The sequence below is a fragment of the Paramisgurnus dabryanus genome, chromosome 12, assembly GCF_030506205.2.
Source record: "Paramisgurnus dabryanus chromosome 12, PD_genome_1.1, whole genome shotgun sequence".
Lineage (NCBI taxonomy): Eukaryota > Metazoa > Chordata > Actinopteri > Cypriniformes > Cobitidae > Paramisgurnus > Paramisgurnus dabryanus.
This window is the reverse complement of record NC_133348.1, coordinates 38,042,465-38,068,802: the sequence shown is the minus strand read 5'-3', so window position 1 is coordinate 38,068,802 and position 26,338 is coordinate 38,042,465. Positions and strand designations below refer to the sequence as shown.

The 26,338-nt window shown below is 41.5% G+C and overlaps 2 protein-coding genes and 1 long non-coding RNA gene across 4 annotated transcripts in view; all 3 read right to left on the bottom strand.

Annotated features, from left to right (window-relative positions):
• The window catches only part of ddhd1b (DDHD domain containing 1b), a 336,751-nt gene that overhangs the window by 166,022 nt on the left and 144,391 nt on the right, over positions 1 to 26,338 (bottom strand). The gene's annotated exons all lie outside the window — the stretch shown is intronic.
• The window catches only part of LOC141279908 (uncharacterized), a 192,843-nt gene that overhangs the window by 50,843 nt on the left and 115,662 nt on the right, over positions 1 to 26,338 (bottom strand). The gene's annotated exons all lie outside the window — the stretch shown is intronic.
• LOC135745486 (uncharacterized) lies at positions 199 to 12,868 on the bottom strand. Its single transcript, XR_010531266.2, has 5 exons — positions 12,573 to 12,868; positions 12,218 to 12,311; positions 11,335 to 11,396; positions 1,597 to 1,773; positions 199 to 623 (listed from the first exon to the last, which is right to left on the bottom strand). It is a non-coding gene; the product is annotated as an uncharacterized lncRNA (long non-coding RNA).

Genomic DNA, 26,338 nt, shown 5'->3' with positions numbered 1-26,338 from the left:
AACTAGAGTTGCCAATAAAATCCTGTAAATTCCCCAAAACCCAAGATGATATTGTAATAGTTTTACATTCAAATGCTGTAAAGAATTTTTACTACATTATTACACTGTAATATATTTACCAAATCTATTCCTGTAAATACATGAGAATGAAAACTGAATTAAATGTAGTTTACAGAATAATGCAACCAAACTCAAAGGTGCTTCAAGAACAACATTTATTAAAACTGACAGCAAAGTACTTTCAAAAAAATTATGTTGTTTCAGCAAATATTCCACTCAATCCTTAATATTCTAAAACAATGGCATCTATAAAACATCTAAACACGGTTTGTGTTACATTTAAGATCTTGTTGAATCTGTGTTAGAACATAACATAACTTGTATGTCTAGAAACACAAGTGCTCAATCACAGAACTGGCCTATTTACAATATGTTTTGGTCTTAATACATGAACAAGAACTTACATGCGTAACCATTCAAAGTCCAATAATTTTCTGAAAAGAGTACACACATGAGGGTTGATGGTGTTGTTTCTCTTCTCAGAGGCGTTTCCACTTTTTTTGCCTCCAACCTTTGTTTTGGCTGTCTTGATGCCAGTGGTAGGTGTGATTCCAACAAAACATCTGCACAAAGAACAAACAAAAATAAATTTTAGAATATACATGTACATATATGTACATTTACAGACAAATGTACATATAAACACTTAAATATCATATGGTAGCATGGGTACTTTCCTGGTGTGTGTGTATATATAATTTTATTTTTCAAATGAAAAAAGTATAATGCAGGAAAAAAACACATCTACAGAGTGCCCACATAACGTTACGTTACGTGATGAAATCCAGTAAGAAAAAATTACAAACAAAAATTGTGAAGAAGTTAGTATTAAAAGGCTTACATTTTAGACAGCATATTTCCTGTTTTTTCACCAACAAAAATAATTACAAACGCAGCCACAGCACTGTTTTGATTATCTGAGGACAAGAATGGTCTCTTTTAATTAACCTGTTCATACTCTAAAGTAAGAACCTTATGTTACCATATTTATCTATAAATACAACATATACACCAGGAAAGTACACATTTTAAAAAAGTGGTTGTCAACCTTTTTTCTTTTCAACCTATTGTCCAAAACAATGTCAAAAGTCTTATTTCTACCAAATAAAATATACTAGAGCAGGGGTGCCCAACCCTGTTCCTGGAGGGCTACCATTCTGCAGATTTTAGCTCAAACCCCAATCAAACACAGCTGAAGCAGCTAATCAAGGTGTTCAGGGTTGCTTGATAATTACAGACAGGTATTGGTGTTGGAGCTGGATTGGAACTGAAGTCTGTAGGACGGTAGCCCTCCAGGAGCAGGGTTGGGCACCTCTGTACTAGAGCTTGGCGTGTCTACACAATGTAAATTTGTTACAAAAACATCCAAACAATAAGAAATCTCTTGATTTTTGATTGTTTTAGCTTATCATGCTTGTTTCGTTGTATTTTGAATAACTGTCATTTAAAAGTCTTAAGGCCTACTTGGGGGGTCCTATCCCCCTGGTTGAGAAACACTGCTATAAAACAAATAGCTACCTATGTGAATATAATTACCTTAGAACAAATTCAAGTGTGGAGGATGCCTCCTCTTAATAAACCAGGTTGAAGTTGTAGTATGATGCGAACAAAGCTGCAAATCCAGCCACAAGGTTGGGGTGTGGATTCACAACCACCTGACCGTCCATACTCAGCATCCACTGAGTTGCATTGAGGATTTCACCTAAAAATTATCTTGAAAACAAGAAATATAAAATGTAAGAGAAAATATAACAGTCAACATTTATTGAACAAATACAACAGATTTCAAAACATTGTGTATTCTTGAGACATGAGAAGCAAATATGAAGTTAACACTAAATGTCCTCTCACAGCTCTTAAAAGGGCATTTTATCTCCCTGCCTTCATCTATATGGTCTTTTAAAGGAACACGCCCAGATTTTGGGAATTTAGCTTTTTCACCGTATCCCCCAGAGTTAGATAAGTCCATAAATACCTTTATCATTTTTATGCTTGCTGTAACTCTGTTTGACGCAGCCCCCGCTAGCTAAGCTTAGCACAAAGACTGGAAGCAAATGGCTCCAGCTAGTATACTGCTCCTAATAAGTGACAAAATAACGCAAACATTTTCCTATTTATGTGTTGTGATTTGTATAAATAACAAGGTGATATGAGACACAACTATCTTTTAACAGTATACAATATACTCGTCAGACAGAGTTACAGCACGCACAGAGATGAGAAAGGTATATATGGACTTATCTAACTCTGGGGGATACGGTGAATAAGCTAAATTCCCAAAATCTGGGCGCGTTCCTTTAATTGTCCAATAAAGTCCTTTAGGCTTGTACATGTGAAATTACAAACTTAAATTTGTCAAGTCAATGTGGTGCCTGTTTGGTCAAATCTGACACTTCTATGATACCCTCTTAGGTCTCTGTTTAAATGAGACTTGAATGCTGAAATTTTTTGAATGCACGGGAGCATTCAGGTACTCCACATGTAAAGGAACAAGTTACAAACATTACTGTGTACTTTCATATGCTAAGTAAAGCCTATAATAGTATTGCTCTCATGCTGACACAACTTGCAGTGATACATGTCTAAAAATACTTTATAAAATAGCAAAGTGTTGTATCAGATGACATACAAGATGAAATGCAATATACTAATCGCCCACAGCAGACTGAAATTAATGTCACTGATCTGATCAATCAAGGTCTGCAAAAAGAAAAAAACAGACGGATTAAAAAGGAGCAGGGAAAAGACAAGAAGGGAAGAAAACGCTTTTATAAACAAAGAAGAGTTCATCAAGACAACAAGCCTGATGATTCAAGTAATAAAGAAACAAGAACAACAAAACAAGGTTTTGATAAGGATGATACGAGAATTGACCAAGTCAGTAACTAATTTCTCTATTGGGACAGAAGTGAACATTGTAACAGACGAGGTTGCATCTTTAATAATTTAAAAATGCAACGCCGGCTGAATTTAAGATGAGGTCTGTAGTTTTCAGAAAATACGCTTTACATACAAAAATGTAAGAGTGTTAATGTAGTTGTGTTTGTGGGTTTTAACAGATACGCGTTGCATATAGAAGAAGAGTGAAAAGAAGCTTTTAGAAGCAAGAGTGTGAAAAGCATTTATGCCAATCATGTATATTTTTCTGCTGATTTTGCTTTGCTAAGATATGTAAACATGAGACATATGAGTCTCTTTAAACTGTGGGGTAGTTAAATTGACATGTTGGGCGAGAGAGTTGCCAAACCCACATGAGGGTGAAATGAAGTTCAGTTATTAATTTTTGCTGATATTATAAGAAAGTGTGAAGTGTGGTTTCGGCCACATAAGGAACTGCAAGGTGAAAAGAGCAAGCGTCTGGGTGTGGGGAGGTGTAAGAAACCTCTCTGCGGTTATGCCTGGACCAAAGTGAATAAATACGGATGTTGCAGAATGATCGAGGCCGAACCCCGTGGTGAAGACTTATCGCTTTATTGTTTTGATTCATTGTTTGTTATGAAAAGTTTGTTCATTAAACCGAAGCCAGCTATTAATGGCGATTCGAAAAATATTCTTTAAATGAGTCTCTGAGTGAAGTTATTCATTTTAAGATTATAATTCATAATTAAGCAAGATTTTAAACCTGAGCTCCGAGGCTGAATCCAGCTGAAGCTGGTACTGGCACCGCCCAAGGTTACTGAATACCTACCAACGCACTCAACCCAACGGTAAGAAAGACCTATTATCTGACACTGTGATGTTGATGTAATAAAGGGTACATTCATTCATGTGTTTGGGGGATAATTTATTGTTGAATGAGGTAGATGCAAGGTATTCAGGGAATACAGGCGGTATATCAAATACAACATGGCGCCCTAACGTAAAGGGGCTCGATAAAGGTTTAAAAGTCAGAATCAAAAACAATAACAAGCGAGAAGAGCTCCACACACTGCAGCCACAAAAAATCGGTCTAAATAGACGGAATCTCTGAATAAGCGCGCACAGGCTTGTAAAGACCTGTTAGAGAAAAGAGAAACTCAAAATCTCCCAAGGCGAGGAGTGAGTTACTTTTGTTGAAACCGGTTTCAAAGGAAAATGAGCCAAATGGTGACCATTGAACTAGTTCCCGTAGACACGGGAGAAAAACTAGAATGGCAATCATCCACACGAATCAGATGTGGTTTTGGCTATATACCATGGGGAGAAATCAGAAAGATCGCTCCCGTGGTAAGTTTAATAGTGAAGGAAGGGGCAGAGGCCCCGACCTTCATATACTCTGACAAAGGAGGCCAATTAGGAGCTCCCAGAGTGAGAGTGTTCAATGATGAAGGATCCGAAATAAAAAACGTGATAACTAAAAGTTGGGCAACCTTAGGTGAAAGCGATCCTGAGGAAGGGTCCGAACGGGGGTCAGTAGTCCCTGCGTTAACCCCTCACACGGAGGGGTGCGAAAATACTCCCGATCCAAGTGCACCAATACCCGATAACCCACGGAGCCCGGTAAATCAATATGAACTCGAAGGCGAAACGCCGGTGAGACTGTATTTTGGTAAAGGGAAAAATTTAGTTGTCCTAAAACAAGGCCTCTTGCAGGAAGAGGAGGAAACAGATGCATTAGTAAATGCGGCTAACGAACACCTCGACCACGGGGCAGGGGTAGCTGCAAGTCTCCGAGAAAGGGCAGGGCAAGAGTTCCAAAGAGAATCAAGCAGGTTGATAAAACAAAGACAATACCCACTAAAAGAGGGAGATGTTTTAGTACAAAAGATGTATGGCCCGAACGGGAAACCAGTGATTCACGCCGTAGGGCACCGGAGAGGGCACGGGAGAAACATAGAGGAAGAGTTAAAGGCGATTAGCACACTAGATAGGTTAGTAGATAAAATCTGTGATGTAGCTAAGGACTATAGATATCAATCTATAGCAATGCCCATAATATCAGGAGGGATTTTCGGTTTCGGGGAGGCTGAAATGGGTAAAAACCTAGTACAGACACTTCTGAGAAAGGCAGACAGAACAGGATGGCCTACGCTGTGGATGATTTGCCACCCAAGTGCTGAGTTACTGTACAAAATAAGCGACATGGTTAACAGAGATGAAAAAGCAGGTGAAGGGAGATCACAGCAAGCAATAAGGCAAAGCCAGAAAACCCACAGCCTTAGGGCGGAGGCCACAGAATATCAACCCGGGCCGAGATGGCCAGTGTTAAATAGAACAAAGACCTCGCGGGGAAGAAAAGAGGTTGTAGAGAATCCTTTTCCCAAACTTAAACATGGGGCGGGTTATGACACCTTCTGGCTAGATAACGGGTGGTATAGACCCACACATGCAAAGAGCGAGAAAGAGGAGACGGCCCTTGATCGAGAAGACAAATGGTACACCGATTACGTACCAGGCATAACGTGCGGTCAAGTGTGGAGCCTGCTGAATGGCGGGGACGCGATTAAAATTTTAGAGGACACCACACTAACTCAGAGAGCTAAAAAAGCAATATTAGCACAGAAAGATTTAACAAACAGGGCCGCATTAACAAAAATCATAAAAGCAGCCGTAGGCAAAGAAGCCTACGATGAATATTATTCCGACGCTGCTACAGAAAGCGAGAGTTCAGACGAAGAGTCAGAAGACGAAGAAGAGACAGACCCTGACTATGAAAGGTTGGTGGTGGAGGCACCAGCTAGGCCCCCAACCCCCACCAAAACAACACAGCGACCTAGAAGATTACAGTTCGCAGAGGGGACTCCAGAAGTAATGTTCCAAGAGACCCCAAATAGAAACCAACCACTAGAAAGCGAAGAGTTTAGTAGACGATTAAATGCACTATGCATAGGTACACCGGCACAAACACCAAGAACACCGCAGAGCCGAGAGAGGGTGCAAAGCGAAGCGAGAACAGCACAGGCAGGAACTAGTGGTGGGTGGGAAAAACTCATAAGATTAGATCATGAAATGAAAATGTTACAAGGCACTAAATTGAAAAACACCACCGTCAAAGGGAAAATCAGGGAAATAGTGAGATATGCTGAGAGAGTAGGGATATCTGCAGAAGCGGTGGACAACCACATCCTAACCGAATATGGTCTGAGGAAGAAAAGAAATATATAACAGGTGTCCCTTATCATGATGAACAAATTACTGAGGAACCAAAGATAAAAGTGGAAGTGGTCATGCACATCAAATTGAATGTATTGAAATGCGCACATCCCGATTTCGATTGGTTGGGCGGCATAGAGGTGGGGTTAAACCATAAAGCCTCTGATTTGAAAATAGAGAAATGTGGATTCTTGAAGAAGAAAACAAGGCTCGTGGAAGAGCCTAAGACTAACATATAATTGCAGAGATGGGAAAATCACCGGACAAAAGAGGCCAAATGGACGGAGTAGGAGCGGCCGAGGAAAACGTCCAGAAGCGGAAAAAACTGAGACAATGGAGCAGATGGATAAGTATATGTTTATGGTTTATATTTGGAATAATAACATTATCATTAACGACTGTGAGATTGAATTATGAGTTACAATGGGAAATTATGTCCGGTGAAATCATATTGGCAAAGATACAAGTCGAGAAGAAAAATGTGTCGGGATACGACGTTACTGTGTGGGCTACGAGAAATAACGATAGCAAAGCAAGTGTAGAAAAGAACACGGAAAACTTTTGGAAATGGGTAGAAACTAATGACACGCGAAATAATAAAAGCAGTGGAGTAATGTATTACATAGTTAGAGAGCCAAAAGTTAAAGAAAAAAGAACCGTCTCAATCAGAAATTGGTACAGCGAGAAAATAGAAATATACGAGAGCAACAGTTATATCCAAGAATCCGAAGGGAATAGAACGAGAAATTATTTCATCGGAAACACTTACCGAGCAGGGGTGAATGAAGAATTGGAAGGATGTTGGGTATTTAGGTCTAGTAAAAGGTTCAACCCGTGGGAAGCAGATGGCTGCGGAGTCAGAAAGAATTCCAAGAGACGTAAACGGGAAGAAAACGTAGAAAGACAAAAATACGCAGGAGAAATCCGTAAGAGCGTAGAAGAATGGATTAAGTCAAGCAAGATCTTAAATCCAGAAGGGGAATTCGTATTGCTAACCACCGTAAGGGACCGCTATTTGGGGTTCAACGGTTGGGATTATAAAGAATACGAGCGGTATTTCCCTAGTTCGTTAAAACAGTACCATGGATCTGGAGAGAAAAAATGAAACTACCCAGAGTCAAATACAATCATAGGGTGGGATTCTGGGAGATAGAGGAAAATAAGAAAGACGAAGACGTATATTTAATTAAAATGGAACTAACCGAAGCGCCGTCAACAGAATCGGAATTCCGGGATTATTATGAAAAAGAGGTAAAAGAAATGGATAGGTGCATAAGGGCTATGCTAAATAAAAGACACGGAAAGAAATACTGGTATGTGAAGAACGATTACAATGATTTTTCATATAATAATCTATGTGACAAAGATAACGAAAGAATGGATTGCAGAGATATCGTAAACGGTACCGACCCAATAACGGGAAACCAAACAAAAGAAATTATCTGCGTAAAAAGAAAGCTGCTTATTAAGAGGGTTAGTCTAAAGAGACAAAAAGGTAAAGACGGGGTGTATAGACGAAACCTGGTCTTTCACGAAGACATCCTGTATGGGTTAACAGGAAAAGAATGCGGAGAGTTAATTAAGAGTTGTTCAGAGGGACACGACTCTGTGACCATTAACCAAATAGCCGCGGTGCTGTGTTACTGGAGTAAGGGTATGGTCCCACTACCATGGACGTTCCGAGAAGGTAAGACACCGAATCGGTACGAGATGACTTACGGCCTAGGAGGGGTGGTAAGGATAATAGACAAAAATCTGAGATGGAAATTATTCCACGGGCCCGCACGAATCAGCGATAATAGTAAAATAAGGTATAATTTCACATATGGAGGAGAAGCGGGCATTATGCCAAACTTAGACGCAATAGCTATTGATGACTTAAGTGACACCATAGAAAGAAAGAACTGGAAGAAAGAATGGTGTAATGGAAAGGACGGAACATACTATTTAGGTCTGAGCTGGATGAGAAATGTAAGCTGTGGTACTAGTAGAGAATTAAGAGGAGAAGATGATGGAGGTCCAAAATGGTATGAAGAACCGGTGAAATTTATGGAAGAAGGTATTAAAGGAGTAAAAACCGCAGCTACGGCGGTAGGTAATTTTCTTACTAAGGATATATGGCATGGGTTTGTTAATGCATTAATTACTGTAGGATGGTATGCCCTGTACATAACCCTAGTAATGATAGGGATAGGACTAATAATCATAGTGGCAAAACTCTTAGCAAAAGAAGCTGGGGGACACATATGCTCAAAGAAAGTCAAGGGGCCAGAGGAGATGGGCCTGACAGAAAAGGTAACTGAGGTACAGGAAATGGGGCACGGGCCTTATAGAAATAGGAAGGATCCGCAATACGAGGAGATGCGTGCATTGATGAAGCAAGTCGAAGGGCGTGTAGATAGGAGGAGTTGGAGGGGATAGAAAAAGTATGTATATAAAGACAATGGAGGCCAACTCGAACCTAAAGACACGGAGATAACTCTTCAACAAACCAAAGCTGCTTATTAGGGAGGAAAACTTTTGGGACCAAAAGATTTGCAAGTTAAACAAGCAATTGTCCGAGATAAAAGACCAACAGAGATCCAAAACGATAAAAGGTAGAATGTCATCCAAGGGGGAAACCAATATGACACATATTAACGAGACCTCAGCCGGAGCTGGAAGTTCTGGGATCGGGATCAATCCCGAGCAGGTCAGTGAAATTGGGGTTTTTATTATATGGATGATAATACTATCATATGCAAAACATCTCTGGTGGCACATATTCATTGGGTTACTTCAAATAATAAGGATATTAATCATGGGGAAATTGAGTAAAACCATTCTAGTATGTGATGTAATGATTACATCTGATGGATGGAGTGAAATATTGGGGAGTAAAGGAATAACAGTTTTAATTATGACAAGCTTGTGTAAATTTGCTATAGACATAACAAGAAAACTGTCGCACTGGGACGATATAGTAAAATGGTGCGAGATATCAATGATGATTCTTGAGACTATAAGTCTTACAGGAGTAATGATATTAAAGTACAAGAGATACGCAGGTCTATGGATAATCATAGGAAGTTTAACTATGGGAATTTTTATGTTGGGTTTTGTACTTAATGATGATAACATCATAATTTTGGGAATTTTAATTCTTATGAATCGATGGGATCGAATCAGAAGAAAGGTCAAACAATGCAATATATGTGGATTCTATTAACAGAAGTAAAACATGATTAGCGGATGCTAGTTTCTTTTATTCTGTTTCGTTTTTAGAGTGTAACCAAAGTAATAAAAGACATGTAAAAGTATAAAGGGATATACATGATTGTATGTAAAACTAAAAAGTCATTAAGAAATAATGAAGTTGTTCACTGAAAATACGTTGGATTTTTACAAAATGTGAAATTGGTGAAATACGGGCCAGAGGCTCGGAAATAAGGATCACGGTTAAAGAAAAAGTGACTAAAAGGGTTTTTATGGTGCTGGCATGTGCTGATGATTCGCGTGTATCCTACAGATGCCTACGCTGATTCAGGAGGGCACCGACAACCCAGTCGGATGGACATTCGGACAGTTTCTCTACCGGCTTAAAACCCAACCAGAGAAAATTGAAAGAATGTGGCTCTCTGTGAGGATTGTAGACGCATTCGTAGAGAAGGACGGAATTGGGTCCAGCCAGGCCCATAAATATCCTAAAAATAGGGAACCCCTTAGCAGAATGGCTAGGGAGAAGTACCGGGAAGTCACACTGATGAGAAACAGAAAAAACGTATTTGATGTGTACATTGAGAAGAAATATGAGAGCGTGAGGATAGGAACATTGCTAGTGAAATGTAAACTAGATAGAGTTCCAGCGAAAGGGTATTATACCAGAAAACCAACTGCTGAGGTCAATAGTATGATTGCAAGAGAGGGTGTTGTATCAGATGACATACAAGATGAAATGCAATATACTAATCGCCCACAGCAGACTGAAATTAATGTCACTGATCTGATCAATCAAGGTCTGCAAAAAGAAAAAAACAGACGGATTAAAAAGGAGCAGGGAAAAGACAAGAAGGGAAGAAAACGCTTTTATAAACAAAGAAGAGTTCATCAAGACAACAAGCCTGATGATTCAAGTAATAAAGAAACAAGAACAACAAAACAAGGTTTTGATAAGGATGATACGAGAATTGACCAAGTCAGTAACTAATTTCTCTATTGGGACAGAAGTGAACATTGTAACAGACGAGGTTGCATCTTTAATAATTTAAAAATGCAACGCCGGCTGAATTTAAGATGAGGTCTGTAGTTTTCAGAAAATACGCTTTACATACAAAAATGTAAGAGTGTTAATGTAGTTGTGTTTGTGGGTTTTAACAGATACGCGTTGCATATAGAAGAAGAGTGAAAAGAAGCTTTTAGAAGCAAGAGTGTGAAAAGCATTTATGCCAATCATGTATATTTTTCTGCTGATTTTGCTTTGCTAAGATATGTAAACATGAGACATATGAGTCTCTTTAAACTGTGGGGTAGTTAAATTGACATGTTGGGCGAGAGAGTTGCCAAACCCACATGAGGGTGAAATGAAGTTCAGTTATTAATTTTTGCTGATATTATAAGAAAGTGTGAAGTGTGGTTTCGGCCACATAAGGAACTGCAAGGTGAAAAGAGCAAGCGTCTGGGTGTGGGGAGGTGTAAGAAACCTCTCTGCGGTTATGCCTGGACCAAAGTGAATAAATACGGATGTTGCAGAATGATCGAGGCCGAACCCCGTGGTGAAGACTTATCGCTTTATTGTTTTGATTCATTGTTTGTTATGAAAAGTTTGTTCATTAAACCGAAGCCAGCTATTAATGGCGATTCGAAAAATATTCTTTAAATGAGTCTCTGAGTGAAGTTATTCATTTTAAGATTATAATTCATAATTAAGCAAGATTTTAAACCTGAGCTCCGAGGCTGAATCCAGCTGAAGCTGGTACTGGCACCGCCCAAGGTTACTGAATACCTACCAACGCACTCAACCCAACGGTAAGAAAGACCTATTATCTGACACTGTGATGTTGATGTAATAAAGGGTACATTCATTCATGTGTTTGGGGGATAATTTATTGTTGAATGAGGTAGATGCAAGGTATTCAGGGAATACAGGCGGTATATCAAATACAACAAAAGTCAACAGTGAAGTATAGCATCCATCCATGAAAAAGGGCACAGTGGGTTTTTCACCTTTTCTCATTTGTCTCACACCACCAGTCAGGTTAAGAGTTGCAATCTCTGCTGTCTCGTGCCTGAAAAACAATGTTAAACTTAATTACACTCCAACCTAACCAAATTTCACGTTTAAAACAACACTGCAAAAGCACCTATACTTACATGTAAAAAGTGAACTACAAACTGGAAAATTAATTACATCTGACTATGTTGGCTAATGTTATAAAATATTTCTGGTCGAAATAACAGGCATCAAATTGCTTCACATTAACTTAAGTATGACACAATATGTTAAACACTACCTTAAGTAAGGAAAATAAACTGACGAAGTAAACTAGAATAGAAAATCGCAGCATCCAACCATGTTAACATATTTTCTAAGATGAGAGCAAATACGCATTTATCGTGTAACCTTACGTTCGTTTTCTTTCACAAGCAATTCCGTTTAAATATCACGTTCAGTTAACAGCAATCCAAAATACTTTAACAAAATGGCAACAAACTACAGCCGTATGCAAAAATAAAACGTCCTGTATGATGTTTCTGTTGGTGCTTCTTTAGTCTCACCACCCTGAAGTTGACCCGTATGACGTGACATCTTTGCTGCCTTGCGCCTGAATTCAAAACTCCTGCACATTCAACTCAGATATAACGCGGGTATTATGTTAAACATGTTGACGTGCCCTTAGTAAGGAGTATAAGCTGGCGAAATAAACTAGAAATTTGCATGATATCCAACCATATCTTATTTTTAAAACTGGCAGCAAATAACGTACGCGTTTATAACGTAGTTTTCTTTAACAAGCAATTCAGTGTCGCGTTTAATTAACAGCAATGGTTTAAAAACACTTTAGCACGCATCCATGATAAAATGCACAGCATGTACAATGTTTTTTACCTGTAAGTTCGAAGATTCGTCTCACCACCACTCTTTGCCACCATGCAGTCCAGCCGTTACGGACCCCTCGCGCTTTTTGCTGCCTCGCTCATGCCTGAAAAAAACATCTGAAACGTTATAAAGTTAATGACACATAACTACCAAATGTAACATTTAAAATAATGTAAAGAATTTAATTTTATATTTTGCTACATGTCTTAATGACACGCTGTTGTGAAATACAAATTATTAACATCTGTTATGTTAATAATATCTGGTATAGCGGTCGCATACCAGATATCACTATTTAAATGACCATAATAGTACTATATTAGTTTAATACTGTACTATATTTGAATGATTTACGTGAACTTACCAACAATTTTGAATGATGACTCTTCAGTGTTCAAGTCCATTTCAAACGTAAATACACCCACGCAATCCCATGATGCCATTTCACAATTAATTTTTGTAAAAACATATGATATACAGTGGCAACACCTCCTGCCTGTAAATTCAATTACAGTTTAAATGAAAATATACTGTTAACAGCTGTAATACTTTCTTTTACCCATAATGCATTGTGAACTACACTAAAATCTTGTAAAATGTTAAAACAGGAATTTCCTGTAAAATTTTGCTGTAGAAACTACAGCAATTTGTTACAGTGCAGTTGACCAATAACAGTTGAGTAGTCATCTGACCAATCCGAATACACTAGACATTTTGGGAGGCGGAGACAGGAACTAAATCCGAGCGTTTTCCAGACATGCAGAAATCGGTGAGGTATGTAAGCAATTTATAAGACTCACAGTGCATTAGTTCAAGTTTTAATAACATGTATGTACTATGGGATATTACAATAACGTGCTAATTTATTAGCATAATTGGTGCTCTTTAAATGTATTTCATTCTGGATCCTTTGGACCATTCTGAGTAATTGGCCAACGGTTCATCTAATGATGAAGATTTTTTTGCTTCTTTGAAACCGATAACACATGAAGTGTGTTCCTGTGTGACACGTTCCCTGCCATTTGCAGCTTCTCTATCAAGACTTGAAGTGAGTATTTGCCAATGTATGGTAACTTGGAATTTGACCTCTGCATTTAACCCATCCAGTGAATAGTGAACACACGCACAGCAAGTCGTGAACAAACAAACACCCGCAGCAGTGGGCAGCTATCCCTGCAGCGCCCGGGGAAAACTTAAGACTAAGACCTTGTTCACACTGTCAGTCCAAATCGGATTTTGCTGCATATCCAATTTGACAGATTCACTCTCCATATTGTGTATCACAACTGTTCAGATCTGATCTGATCTGTAGCGTTCTGCCATTTTCCGGATTATCTGCACTGTTTCTAAGGCAATGACTTCACGCTGGCACGGCAATCTGCCTCGACTTCTGATGTGTTTACGTGATGCAACAGCATGACATAACCTAAAAGCTACACAAATGCGATCAGGGTGGTCAGACTGAAATGGATTTCTGGAAATGCGCTTTAAAAAAACATTTCATACCACCACATGTAGCCTGAGTAGTATTAGCGACCCTGCATATGTCAAAATTTGATTGATTTATTACCCTGTTTGACAGGTGGGCGGGACTATCAATCAAACGGTGTACATGCTGTCTAGTTTTGACAATCGTATATTTTATGGGCGTTTTAGACAGCGTCTGTCCGGACTGTGATCGTTTTACGATGTGTCAATCAACGTGTTGTTTTTTCCTGTGTGTGTGTTTTTTGTCAAGCGTGTGCTGTCATGTTTATTGCTGTCAAAAAAGTTTTATTGTTTTAGACTGTCCAGTTTCTGTCAGTTGTCACAAGCGGTCTCTCTATCACCCCCTCCCTTCTCGTCCCTGCGCTTCTCAAACCCACAGCCCCCAGCGCGTCTCACAGCGGGTGTACAGCGGTCCTGTCTGTTTCTTTAGACGAAAACCTGTATATTTTAAACTAAATAAAATTTTAACCGCTTCACGAGTTCCGTGAATCTTTTCATGACCTGCTCTCTAGGTTCACGCGTATTAAAGATCACTCTCCGGCGGTGCCTGAGAACGCACCGGGTGTGCGGTCATATCTGCCGTTTTAAAATAAACTTAATAAATGTAATTCTGTCCGCTATGGCAAAATAAGGGTTTATTTTAGATTTAGGGGATTCTTTAACCAAGTCTCTGATTAAGACATGTGTATACCTCGTCTCGTTTACCTCGTCTCGTACAAATCTTACTAACATAAAATTAGAAAACAATACGTTTACAGATGAACCTCGAATGTCAAAATTCGGCCTTCTTAACATTAGATCGCTTACCAATAAAGAACCCATTGTCAATGAAATAATTACTGACCAAAACATAGATGCACCCTCTTTAACAGAAACCTGGCTTAAAGCAGACGATTACATTAGTTTAAACGAATCCACCCCACAAGACTACTATTATAAGAGGTGTTAGTGAGACCAGCAGGGGGTGCTCACCCTGTGGTCTGTGTGGGTCCTAATGCCCCAGTATAGTGACGGGGACACTATACTGTCAAAAAAGCACTGTCCTTCGGATGAGACGATAAACCGAGGTCCTGACTCTCTGTGGTCATTAAAAATCCCAGGATGTCCTTCGAAAAAGAGTAGGGGTGTGCCCCGGCATCCTGGCCAAATTTGCCCATTGGCCTACTAATCATCCCTCATACTAATTGGCTATATCACTCGGTCTCCTCTCCACTAATAAGCTGGTGTGTGGTGGGTGTTCTGGCGCAATATGGCTGCCGTCGCATCATCCAGGTGGATGCTGCACATTGGTGGTGGTTGAGGAGATTCCCCCATTCATATGTAAAGCGCTTTGAGCACTGGAAAAGCGCTATATAAATGTAACTAATTATTATTATAATTATTATTATTAAACATGAACCGCGATTAAAGGGGAGAGGGGGTGGTGTAGCTACAATATACAGCAACATTTTTAAAGTTAACCAAAAATCTGAACTAAAATTTAATTCATTTGAAATAATGCTATTAAATATGGAAATAACTGATCGTAACCATAAACAGCTCTCTTTTGTCCTTGCTACAATCTATAGACCTCCGGGCCATCATGCAGATTTTCTTAAAGAAATATCAAATTTCCTGTCTGACCTCGTAGTCACTGTAGATAAAGCTCTTATCGTTGGTGACTTTAATATACACGTTGATAACCCAACAGATACATTAGGATTAGCGTTTATAGATATTCTAAATTCTCTCGATATTAGACAAAACGTGACAGGGCCCACGCATACTCGTATGCACACATTAGACTTAATTCTGTCACTCGGGCTCAATATTAATGAAATCAAGATATCACCTCAGAGCGATGCAGTTTCAGACCATTGCCTTGTCTCATACACGGTACTTCTAGATAGGATCACTCGATCCACAATATGCTACCGACTAGCCAGAACAATAATTTCTACCACTAAAGATAACTTTATTAACACTCTTCCAGACCTGTCCCAAATGAAACATGTAGCAGATAATCATGAAGATCTAGATATTGTAATAGAAAACCTGAACAGTATTTGTTCTAACACATTGGATGCCGTAGCTCCAATTCGAAAAAAGAGAATCAAAGAAAAAATGCCAGGTCCATGGTACGACCATCATACCGCAGCACTTAAAAACGCTGCTAGAAAAATGGAAAGAAACTATAGAAGCACAAAGTTAGAGGTATGGCGTGCAGCATGGAAAGAGAGTGTTAAACACCACAGACAGGCTATAAAAATTGCCAGATCTACGTATCTCAGCAATCTTTTTAAAGAAAATCATAATAACCCTCGCTTCCTCTTTAGCACAGTTGCGAAACTGACTAGAAATAAAGAACAAACAGAACCAACTAATAAACTCCCACACAATAGTAACAACTTCATGAACTTCTTTACTAAGAAAATTATGATTATAAGGGAAAACATTGTAGGTACCCAAGCAGCCACCACTCTATCCAGTAATATATTTAACGCTAGCTTACCATACGAACATCTTGAGTCATTTAAACCTACTACAATAGAAGAGCTATCTAAATTAGTATCGTCATCCAAATCATCATCCTGTATATTGGACCCTGTTCCCACGAAATTACTCAAAGAGGTATTCCCTATAGTGTCTAACCCAGTACTAAATGTATTTAACTCATCACTAGAATTAGGCTACGTTCCAACAGCTTTCAAACTAGCAGTTATTAGACCGCTCATTAAAAAACCAAACCTTGACCAGGGAGATCTAAATAATTTTAGACCAATCTCAAATCTCCCTTTTCTTCCAAAATATTAGAAAAAGTAGTGGCAAGCCAGCTACGTACATTCTTAGCAAATAATAGTACGTATGAAAAGTTCCAACAGGACTCAGGCCCCACCATAGCACAGAGACAGCGCTGCTTAGAGTTACAAATGACCTTCTCCTAACATCCGATCGTGGCGAAATATCACTCCTTATATTATTAGACCTTAGTGCAGCCTTTGACACAATAGATCACACAATCTTACTTAATAGGCTAGAAAACTATGTTGGCATCAGTGGTCAAGCGCTAGCCTGGTTCAGATCGTATCTAACCAATCGCTATCACTTTGTTTATGTAAATGAGGAGGAGTCACATCACTCCCTGGTTAAATACGGCATACCGCAGGGATCAGTTTTAGGTCCTATCCTGTTCTCGTTATATATGTTACCTCTGGGCGAAATTATCAGGAATCATAACATACAGTTTCACTGCTACGCAGATGACACACAGCTTTACATCTCCTCACATCCTAGCGAAACACACAATTTTTCTAAGCTATCAGACTGCATCAGCGATATAAGTGACTGGATGGCACATAACTTTCTTATGCTAAACTCCAATAAGACAGAGATACTTGTTATTGAACCGAATCGCTACAAATATAATATGACAGACTACAAGTTGCCCATAGATGGCTGCACTGTGGTGCCAACCTCCACGGTTAAGAATTTAGGTGTGATGTTCGACAGAAATGTATCCTTCGACATCCATATCTCCAATGTCTGCCGCACAGCGTTCTTCCACCTTAGAAATATCTCAAAAATACGCCATATGTTGTCTGCATCAGATGCAGAGAAGCTTATCCACGCTTTTATGACCTCTAGAATAGACTATTGTAACTCGTTACTCGGAGGATGCCATGCAAATCAGGTAAACAAGCTTCAGCTAGTTCAAAACGCTTCTGCAAGAGTTCTTACTCGATCTAAGAAGTATGACCGCATAAGCCCAATTCTGGCATCTTTACACTGGCTACCAGTTAAATATCGTATACAATTTAAAATATTACTAATCACCTACAAAGCCTTAAATGGCCTAGCACCCTCATATCTTAGAGAATTATTATCAGAATACAATACATCACGTGCATTGCGGTCACAAAATTCTGGCCTCTTAATTTTCCCTAAAATATCAAAAGTGTCTAAAGGTGGCAGATCCTTTTCCTACTTAGCCCCTAAGCTATGGAATGATTTACCAACCGACGTCAGAGACAGTAGATAACTTTAACCTCTTGAAAAGCACCCCCATTCTGGCCCGAAACCATGAAAATACCTACTTTCACTAAAAGGGCTGTTTTTACTAAACCATTTATAGTATAAGCATAACTGTGGTATCATTAGATAGAAGACACTTTGAGCTTCGTTTTCCATGTTTCAAAATTATTTTAAGATTAAAAAAAAAAGTTAGAGAGGCTGAAGTACATTGTAATAAAAATTTTTTTGCATAACATCTTTTTTAACACTAAAAATCTTAATGATAAATATATGTGTGAAACCTATAAATGCAATGAGGCCAAAGCCACAAGTCTAAAGAAGTTATATTTCACGTTTGAAGTCAATAGACCCAAAAATGAGGTTCTTGCAAGAGTTTTTGTAAGACTAGTGCCTTTTCTAAGTGCCAGTCAGCCACAAAATAAAAGTCTTTTGTTTACATGCATACACGTTCGTTCTTTTTATTGTTTATCCTTATAAAATGCCGTATCCACACCAGGAAATAAAGCTTCACACAAAGATCGTTGAATTCGTGTTCTAATTGGCTACACGTTCTGTCTATCAATATTTTCCATGAAGTCATTGGAGGAACGCGCGAGTCAGATGACGTCACGATATTAGACAGCGCTGTTTGGATATTATGTATTATACTCCCGCCTACTTGTACAATCATGTTTGAGCGCTGGTTTTGAACGCGAGTGTGCTCTCATATACAAGTGTTACGATGTAAATAGTCCTCAGATTGTATATTATAATCTATTACAAGACGTGCATCTGAAATCTGATGTAAACAATGGAAAATATATCCATATTTCACGGATTATACGCATTTGTGGACAAAACTGGTCATTGGATGTACTTTGTTGGAGAGTTTTTATTCACACATCTGAAACAGACTGGATTCGAATCGCGTTCCTTATACCAGCACAAAGGTAAGGAGTCAGTTTATATTATGCATGTTGTTATCTGGACTTCTGTAATAAAATACTATATTTATTAGCCTGGTTAGCCAGACCTACATCAAGATGTAAGGTCTGGCAACTCTTCACACAAACGGCTCAATGCAAGGGGCGGGATATATGGTTGTCCCTCAAAATGCCTCTGCACGCAATAGGATAGCGCTATGACGGATCAGAGCAACGAAGAAGGTGACGTAGTTACCGTAACCAGTCGGCAAAACTCCAAACACATCTTTCTTGCTTAAAAAGGACTTCAGTAGGGTTTATTTGCTCTTCTCTCAAAGAAAAACATAAGTCTAAGTCCTCCAGAGTCGCGGCCAAAGCCGCTTCAAAAGATAGCTGTTCGCCAGCAGCAGCAGCCATTCTCTGTTTTCAAGTAGGAACCGTTGCAGCTCTGTCGTCATCATGTTAAGCCCGCCCCACAGACGCTACACACGATGTGATTGGCCTGACCAAATTTTGGTTTTTGGACCGGTTAAGTGTATTGTGAGTGCCTAGACTAAACCCTGGCAGCAAATATATTTTGCGGCCGCTAGGGTGCGTCTAGATTTCTAGGCTATATATTTATGATACTAGAGCAATTTAATCTCAAAACGGACACCATACACTGAAGCTAAACCCTTAGACCTTTTAAACGATGTATAGTAGTGTTATTATTATTGTTGTTTGTACACAGTAGACTATATATATATTGTTAGCAGCATTAAAAAAAACTGACGTCCTTCCGTCCGCGAGCTAGTGCGCGTCGAGAGGTTAAATCTAGACTTAAAACTTTTCTCTTTAACAAGGCATTCGCACAGTTTGTTTTAGCAATAGTAGTTATATCCCAATAGCTAGCTTGTACAAACTAATAAATAAATAAATTAATGAATAAATTAAAACCTTTTTTTCGTCAACACTCCAAAAGCATGGTAAATGACATTAAAGACACACTATGCAGTTATTTTACCTTAATATAACAGCTTCAAAGTCATTTCGATGGTAAACGAAGTCATAGTATGGCGAATCATCCTCCTGTTGAAGCTCGGGGAGGACGCCGCTAGCAAAACCACCAATGCAAGCTTGAAAGAACCGCCCCTGACAAATCTCGCGAAAATCACAACTTGCTTTACGGCAACGACGTCACACACGTTAGGCTTGTTCGACTTCATGCAGCGCTGCAAGAACCGGAAGTCGGATGACGTAAAATTACCGCGAGAATGATCCGAGACGGAACTTTGACGTCATCCGGCTGTCGGTTCCTGCATGAAGTCGCACAAGCCTATAACAACAACTTCACGCGCGTACTTGAGACGTGATGCTTGATGATGGAAACAGCTAAGAAAACCCGTTCGGAAGAGAGTAGAAAGCGAAAAAGAGAATCTGACCGAGTTAGGAACCGGACAAGAGTCCCACTCGGCCAGGCTTTTACTCGTTGGCGTGAGCTAAAAGACAGCACTGGATGCAAAAGGGATGCTGATCTGGCGATCTTGTTGATGGACAAGTAAGTAAATCTCTTATTTGTAAATTTGTTTGCGGTCTATGTTGTATGTGGTTGCGCTTGCTTGTAGTATGTATTTTTTTACTATGCTGTTCATTCATCCAGTGTTGATAATTAGACCAGTAAAATAATTTCGACATGGGTCTAGCTAGCTTACGATCATAAGAGCATTTAGCAGACTTGCTAACAAACACTCGTTTCTCTTACATGTTTTTTTTTTGCCATCTAAACTCAAGTGTTGTGTTGTGATGTGTACGTAGTCATTTGTCTAATTATGATTTCTTATGGCGTGTTTGTGTGTGTGTGTGTACTGTGCGTTTACAAACTTTAGCTGACTGAAAGTTTGTTGATTGAGAAAATACCGATCTTGACCTTTTATTAGCTACCAGGATCGGGTCGTAATGTCTACACCCAGCAAAGGACACAAAAGACCACCAAAGCCACCCGTGTCAAGTATAACAGAGGAGTCAGAATGTGATCGGTATGTTTTTCTGCTCAATCCTAATAATTCAGGAATACATAGCACACATTGTAAACTATTCATTTATCTTTTGAATTAGAGATGAACATTTCCCTGAAACTGGTGTCCAGCCATTAGTCACAGAGACAGAAGACGGTGGTGTTTTGGAAACCAGGTTTGATTTCATATATATCTCCATGTATTTCTCATTCATATATATATGAGGATATAATAGGAATTATATAAACCTTTATTATTATTATCAATGAAATTAGTTGTTGGTCTGTCATTTGTACAGGTTTGTTTATCAGGATCCTTTGATGAATAGGACGTTCAAATGAACAGCATTTGTTTGACATATAATTGAAATAAAAAATAATTTTATCTCTAATTGCAGCATGCGTTCTCTGAGCATTGCTGAAGAACATGACTCTACAGATGAGGGGGATGCCAATGACTTGAGGAACAGCTTGTAAGTACTGTGCTGTACTGGTAATTTGCCTTCTACTGACATGTCCTTTCAGTCTGATGTTCATCTGTGTATCTCTTGAACAGCATCGAAATGGATGATTGTTGGGTTGATCCTTCTCACAAGGACTGGATGTCACGGTAGGAAATCCTCTGTTTCCTCCGTGTCATGTATGTGTGTGTTTGTTTGTTCACTCACCTCTGCCATGTGCTCGTTTGATTAAGTGTTGTCACCTGTGTATGATTGCCTCGCTCCAGCTGATCCTCATTACCCATCAGCTACATATACTCACTCAGTTCTCTTCCTGTTGTCAGATCCTCATTTCATGTTCCAGCCATACCACTTGGATTATTGTCTCTCGTCGGCGTGTTTTGGATCTGTGTTCGTGTTGTCGTCTCCGTGTGAGTGTTTGGTTCGTTTCTGGTTTCATCCATTGGCCATCATCACACTCTTCACCGACTTCACGCCTCAACACTCTTCACGCCACCGTAGACCTTCGATCACCATTGCCAACATCCTGGACTCAGTCACTTGCTCTGTTTGTTTCACTGCTTTTACCATCATTATTAATAAATCTGTTTTGATCGCCTGCGCTTGCTTCCTCCACTTTATTGTGTCGTTACAGAAGGATCTGACCATCATGGAAGCAGAAGGCGATCGCTCCCCATCTCATCTGGAGGAGTTTTTGCAACGCACCGTGGGTCGCATGGATCGTCAAGACAAGGCGATAGATGAGATGGGTCGAGCTTTCCAAGCGATGGTGACGAAGGTTTCCGAGCTCGCTCTCCAGGCTCAACAACATCTTCCACCGCCGCCCACTGCGCCCCCCACGCCACCCACACCGCCGATCACCACTGGGGGTTTTTCCCAGTCCGAGCCACGCCTCCCCATTCCAGAAAAGTATGCGGGTGAGCCTAGATTTTGTCGATCATTTCTTTCTCATTGTTCTCTGCACTTCGCCTTGCAGCCCCGCACGTTCACCACCGAGGAGATGAAGGTGGCGTTCGTACTTTCCCTACTCACGGGGAAGGCTGCCCTCTGGGGGACGGCGGTGTGGGAGAACCAAGATCGCTGCTGTGCTTCGTTCCACACCCTTTCGGAGGAGATGAGACGGGTTTTTGACCGCTCCGTCGCCGGGAGGGAGGCGGCCAGGCTTCTAGCGGACCTACGTCAAGATGATAGGTCCGTGTCAGACTACTCTATGGAGTTCCGCACCCTGGCGGCGGAGTGTAAGTGGAACGAAGAGGCGCAGTGGGATCATTTCCTGCATGGGTTGGCTGACCGCATCCAGCAGGAGATTCGAGCCGTTGAACTTCCCTCTTCACTCAACGGACTTATCGACCTCACTATCAGGATAGACAACCGGCTCGACCAAGCAGCCAGACGGAGGGGGAGGACCACTCGCACGACCCGTCCAGAGGTTCAGCACCGGCGGCCAGAGGTTGCGGTCAGCCCACCTGGAGATCTGGAACCCATGCAGGCGGGGCGAGCTCGGCTCTCCCGGGAGGAGAGGATCAGGCGGAGATCCCTTGGACTGTGTTTGTACTGTGGCAGCCCAGAACATCACATCCAGCGCTGCCCAGTAAAAGATCAAGCCCGATAGTAAATCTGAGGCTTTTATCGGGTGGGATCTCTGCCAGGAAGACCTCATCAACATCGACACTCCTTCCGGTGAGACTACGGTGGTCTACCCACACACTGGATCAGCACGCTTTGGTGGATTCTGGGGCCGAGGGTAGTTTCATGGACATCAACTTCGCACGTAAGATCAGGATTCCTCTCACCTCCCTCAAACACCCCATTGCACCGTTTGCACTTGATGGACACAAGCTACCAGTCATCACTCAGACCACCATCCCTGTTTCACTCATCACATCTGGTAATCATACGGAGAAGATTTCATTCCTCATCACAGACTCACCTCAGACTCCCATTGTTCTCGGTCACACTTGGCTCCACAAACACAACCCCAGGATCGATTGGCGTCTCGGATCTGTGGTTAGCTGGAGCGAGGAGTGTCATTTGTCTTGTCTTTTGTCTGCTGGTGTAAATGTTTCTGAGTCTGTGTTTCAGGGGGAAGCAGTGGATTTGTCTAACGTGCCCGCGGAGTACCACGACCTGAAGGAGGTGTTCAGTAAGTCCCGGGCTGATTCTCTTCCTCCTCATCGTCCCTATGACTGTGCGATAGAGTTATTGCCAGGTACCTCTCCGCCTAAGGGCAAGTTATATTCCTTGTCTATTCCAGAGACGGCGGCCATGGAGAAATATATATCCAGTTCTCTAGCAACGGGGTTCATTCGCCCTTCCTCTTCTCCAGCGGGGGCGGGGTTCTTTTTTGTGGGAAAGAAGGACGGATCCTTGCGACCTTGTATTGACTACCGAGGGTTGAACAACATAACGGTAAAGAATACTTATCCTTTGCCGCTTATGTCTTCAGCCTTTGAGAGGTTGCAGGGAGCGTCCGTTTTCACTAAATTGGACTTACGTAACGCTTATCATTTGGTCCGTATTAGGGAGGGGGACGAATGGAAGACTGCTTTTAACACCCCTCGTGGCCATTTTGAGTATTGCGTGATGCCTTTCGGTCTATCCAACTCGCCGGCAGTCTTCCAAGCACTCGTTAATGACGTGTTGCGAGACATGGTCGATCAGTTCATATATGTCTACCTGGATGACATATTGATTTTTTCTTCGTCTCTCCAGGAACATGTGCAACACGTAGGACGAGTGCTTCTGCGGTTGCTAGAGAATGGATTGTTTGTCAAGGCGGAGAAATGCGTTTTTCATGCACAGTCTGTTTCTTTTCTAGGACACATCATTTCGACTGAGGGTGTTCGCATGGATCCTGAGAAGGTTAAGGCTTTGGTAGATTGGCCATCCCCAGAGTCTCGCAAGGCCCTGCAGAGATTTCTGGGGTTCGCCAATTTTTATCGGCGTTTCATTCGCAATTTCAGCCAACTAGCCGCGCCTCTGACCGCTTTGACCTCCCCTAGTTTGACGTTCAGGTGGTCAGACGCAGCTGAAGCTGCGTTTGCCAAACTGAAAAGCTGCTTTGTTTCAGCTCCTGTTCTTGTCACCCCTGATCGCTCACGTCAATTCATAGTGGAGGTCGACGCGTCAGAGGTGGGGGTAGGAGCAGTGTTATCCCAGCGCGCATCCTCAGACGGAAAGGTTCATCCTTGCGCGTATTATTCTCATCGTTTATCTCCTGCGGAAGTTAATTATGACATTGGCAATCGGGAGTTGTTGGCCGTCAAATTGGCACTGGAAGAATGGCGTCACTGGCTTGAAGGGTCGGGTGTACCTTTCATTGTATGGACAGACCATAAGAATCTCGAATACATTAGAACTGCCAAAAGACTTAACTCCAGGCAGGCTCGGTGGGCATTGTTTTTCGGTCGTTTCGATTTTACACTTTCTTACCGGCCGGGTTCCAAAAACATCAAACCCGATGCTTTATCCCGTCTTTTTGAGCGTTCCGATCGTACTGCTACTCCCGAGCCCATTTTACCGGAGACCATCATTATCTCCGCGCTCAGATGGGAGGTCGAATCGAAGGTATTGACTGCCTTAGAAGGGGTAACGCCCCCGGCTCGTTGCCCACCGAACCGTTTATTTGTGCCGGAGGGGTTACGGTCAGACGTTCTCCAGTGGGGTCATTGTTCCAGTGTTGCTTGTCACCCAGGGGTTAGTAGAACTAGATTTCTAGTCAAGCAACGATTCTGGTGGCCTGGTATGGCTCGTGATGTTCACGACTTCGTCTTGGCTTGCTCGGTTTGTGCTGTTGGTAAGACTTCCAATCGACCTCCAGATGGGTTACTCTTACCGCTGTCTGTCCCTTCGAGACCCTGGTCCCACATCTCCCTAGATTTCATTACCGCCCTCCCACCCTCTAAGGGTAATACGGTGATTTTAACCGTAGTGGACCGGTTCTCGAAGGCGGCTCATTTCATCCCCTTGCCCAAATTGCCGTCAGCCAAGGAAACAGCGGTAATTGTCATTGACCACGTCTTCCGTATACATGGCCTTCCGACAGACGTGGTCTCTGACAGGGGTCCCCAATTTGTGTCCAAATTTTGGCGAGAGTTTTGTAAATTGTTAGGGGCGACTGTTAGTCTTTCATCCGGATTCCATCCCCAGAGCAATGGTCAAACCGAGCGAGCCAATCAGGATGTCGAAAGGGCTTTGCGATGTTTGGCTTCCAACAATCCTTCGTCCTGGTGTCAACAACTCTCAATTGTGGAGTACGCACACAATTCTCTGCCGGTGTCATCTACGGGCATGTCTCCATTTAAGTGTAGTTTAGGGTACCAACCACCTAATTTTGTCAGTACTGAATCCGAGGTGTCGGTCCCCTCTGCAAATGCACTAGTCCAGAGGTGTCACCGCACCTGGACCAGAGCTCGTAGAGCTCTGCTCCAGGCAAGGTCGCGCACCAAGGCTAAGGCCGATCGCCACCGGTCAAAGCCTCCCCGTTACGTCGTCGGTCAAAGAGTGTGGCTTTCAACCCAGAACATTCCGATGCGTTCCGTTTCGAATAAGCTTGCTCCCAAATTTATTGGCCCATTTTCTGTTACCAAAATCATTAATCCGGTAACAGTGCGTCTTAGCCTTCCACCGGCGTACAGGAGGGTTCATCCCGTGTTTCATGTGTCCAAAATTAAACCAGTGATTTTTTTCCCGTCTTAATCCGCCTGCCCCGGTTCCCCCCCCCGCCTCGTATCGTTAATGGGGAGACCACATATTTGGTTAATCGTATTCTGGACTCTAGACGGAGGGGACGCGGGTTTCAGTACTTGGTGGATTGGGAAGGTTACGGTCCGGAGGAGAGAAGGTGGGTTCCTGCTCGGGACATACTGGATCACCGCCTTATTGATGATTACAATCTACAGGTAAAGCAGGCTGGGAACGCCAAGGGGCGTTCCTAGGGGAGGGGGTACTGTCACGGTAGGAAATCCTCTGTTTCCTCCGTGTCATGTGTGTGTGTGTTTGTTTGTTCACTCACCTCTGCCATGTGCTCGTTTGATTAAGTGTTGTCACCTGTGTATGATTGCCTCGCTCCAGCTGATCCTCATTACCCATCAGCTACATATACTCACTCAGTTCTCTTCCTGTTGTCAGATCCTCATTTCATGTTCCAGCCATACCACTTGGATTATTGTCTCTCGTCGGCGTGTTTTGGATCTGTGTTCGTGTTGTCGTCTCCGTATGAGTGTTTGGTTCGTTTCTGGTTTCATCCATTGGCCATCATCACACTCTTCACCGA